This window comes from Petaurus breviceps, unplaced genomic scaffold (assembly GCF_028583685.1).
Source record: "Petaurus breviceps papuanus isolate PSGF00001 unplaced genomic scaffold, PetGlider_PUasm1.0 90626, whole genome shotgun sequence".
NCBI classification, from domain to species: domain Eukaryota; kingdom Metazoa; phylum Chordata; class Mammalia; order Diprotodontia; family Petauridae; genus Petaurus; species Petaurus breviceps.
In genome coordinates this window covers 1,318,178-1,321,093 of record NW_027187290.1, presented here as the reverse complement: position 1 = coordinate 1,321,093, position 2,916 = coordinate 1,318,178, and the positions used below count along the sequence as shown (strand labels likewise).

The 2,916-nt window shown below is 43.3% G+C and overlaps 1 pseudogene; it reads left to right on the top strand.

The window, feature by feature from the left end:
* Window positions 1–1,389, top strand: part of LOC138143072 (zinc finger protein 345-like) — a 1,626-nt pseudogene extending 237 nt beyond the window's left edge.
* Window positions 1,390–2,916: the final 1,527 nt, after the last annotated feature.

The window sequence follows — 2,916 nt, the reverse complement described above, 5'->3', positions numbered from 1 at the left end:
ATATATATATATATATATATATATATATATATATATATATTTTACAGTTTCCAAACTAGATGTGATCTACCAGTTGGAAAGAAAGGAAGCATCTTGGATGCCAGAGGCAGATGTTCCCAGAAGCAGCTGTCCAGAAAGCAGAGAATTTACTGGAGATAAACCTCTTGATTGTAATGGATATGGAAAGGCCTAAAAAGCAAGAAGCATCTTTCTGTCTGTCAGAGAATTCATGCTGGAGAGAAACCTTATGAATGTAGTGAATGTGGGAAGGCCTTCAGGACTAGGGGTCATGTTATAGTATATAAGAGAATTCATACTGGAGAGAAACCTTTTGAATGTAGTGAATGTGAAAAAGCCTTCAGGAGTAAGGATCATCTTACCGTGATCAGAAAATTCACACTGGAGAGATGCTTTATGAATGTAAGCAATGTGGGAAGGCTTTCCCCTACAATGCATATCTTACTCAACATCAAAAAATTCATACTGGAGAGAAATCTTACAAATGTAATGAATGTGGCAAGGCCTTTAGGAGTAAGAAACAACTTAGAGTGCATCAGAGATTTCATACTGGAAAGAAACCTTATGAGTGTAGTGAATGTGGGAAGGCCTTCAGGAGTAAGTCACAATTTACTATATATGAGAGAATTCACACTGGAGAGATGCTTTATGAATGTAAGCAATGTGGGAAGGCTTTCCCCATCAAGTCATATCTTACTCGATACCAAAAAATTCATACTGGAGAGAAACCTTATAAATGTGCTGAATGTGGAAAGGCTTTCAAGAATAAGCAAAATCATACTATGCATCAGAAAATTCATACTGGAGAGAAACCTTATGAACATAGTGAATGTGGGAAGGCCTTCAGGAGTAAGGCAAAACTTACTGTACATCAGAGAATTCACACTAGAGAGAAGCTTTATGAGTGCAAGCAATGTGGGAAAGCTTTCCCCATCAACTCATCTGTTACTAGACACCAAAAAGTTCATACTGCAGAGAAACCTTGTGAATATACTGAATATGGGAAGGCCTTCAGGCTTAAATCAGAGTTTACTGTGCACCAGAGAATTCATGCTGGAGAGATGCGTTATGAATGTAAGGAGTGTGGGAAGGCTTACCCCTACAATTCAAACCTTATGAAACATCGAAAAATTCAAACTAGAGAGAAACCTTATGAATGTAGTGAATGTGGAAAGGCCTTCAAGACTTACTCAACTTAAAGTGCATCAGAGAATTCATGCTGGAGAGAAATCTTGCAAATGTAGTCAGTGTGGGAAGGCCTTCATGAGAAAGGTGCATCTTCATGTGCATCAGCAAATTCATATTGGAAACATGCTTTATGAATGTAAGGAGTGTGGGAAAGCTTTCCCATACAACTCAAAAATCATTTGACATCACATAATTCATACTGGGGAAGAAACCTCATCAACGTGTGGGAAGGTATGTGGGAAGGTCTTCAAGAGAAAGGCACATCTTACTAAGCATCAGAGAACTCATACTGGAGAGAAACCATATGAATGGGCATACTTAAGCACAGCAGAAGGAGGTGAGAAACAAGTACAGCATCTCTAAAGGTCAGAACATGTCCAATAACCATGGGTTACACTGTATATCCTGAGTGGGGAGTCATGTCTCCTTCCCTCCCTCAGTCTTTCTTCCATGCCTTGCTAGATAGTAGAGGGAGAAGAAATTGTACAAAGTACCAGCAAGAGGAGTTTGGAATGTGTATGAGGCCTAGTTCCCATAGGCAGATGGGCAGAAAATGTGGCACAAATGATTTATCATGAAGATAAGGGGAAACAATGCTAAGATCCCAAAGAGATCATAAAAAATGGGAAAAGGACCCACATCTACAAAAATGTTGATAGCGGTTCTTTTTGTGATAACCAAGAACTGGAAATTGAGGGGGATTTCTTTTCCCTGTTTACCTTCTCATGCTTCTCTTGCTTCTTGTATCTGAATGTCAAATTTTCTGTTCAACTCTGGTTTTTTCATCAAGAATGCTTGAAAGTGGTGGAGCCAAGATGGCAGAGTAGAAGCAGGACCTCCCCACTGCTCCTGCTTCAACCTTCCCCAATCCATGTGAAAAGGGGACTCTGAACAAACTTTGGAGCTGCAGAACCCACAAAATGACACAGATAAGCTAACCTCCCACTGAGGACAGCCCAGCAGGCTGGCAGGAATCAGCCAGCACAGCACTCTGGGAGCTGAGCCCAGCTCCATGCCAAGGCTTTAGCCCCAGGGCAGGCCTGACCAGCCACGGCCAGAGGGACTCCAGATTAGCAGCAGCTTTGGCCATTTCCAGATTTATCAACACACAGATGCGAAGGACAGAGTGAAAGGTCAGTGCAGTCTGGACTTTGGGACCAGTAAGTGGGAGTGTGTGGCTTTTGCCCCTGGGCCGAGAAGCCGCTGAGGCGCCGGCACAGCCAGCCAGCACCATGTGACAGCTTCAGCTCCTGGCCTGCAGAGTGTAGGGGGACCAAGGGACCAGTCTAAGGGGTAATTGCTCTTGCTTTAACCTTCTTGGATCTGGATTGCAGTCTAGGGTGGAGGTCCTAAGGTGTATGTCCAGACTGCCAGAGTGTGTGGAGACCTCAGAGAGTGTACCCATCTAATACCTCTGGCAACTTAGAAAACCCCAGCGTTTGGGATGAAAGCTCCCCTGTCTGGTGGCAGAGTCCTACTGTGGCAAAAAGACCAGGTGTCAAGTGACTGAGGGGCGACATGACCAGGCAAAGGAAACAAAGCAGACAGAAAATTCCAACATTACACTCCATTTTGGGGACAAAAAGGAGGAAAGCATGGAACAGGAGAAGACAGTGAAGTCAGAACTCCTGCACCAAAAGCTTCAAAGGAAAATACGAGCTGGTTACAGGCCATAGAGGACCTTAAGAAGCAGATAAGAGAAGTGGAGGA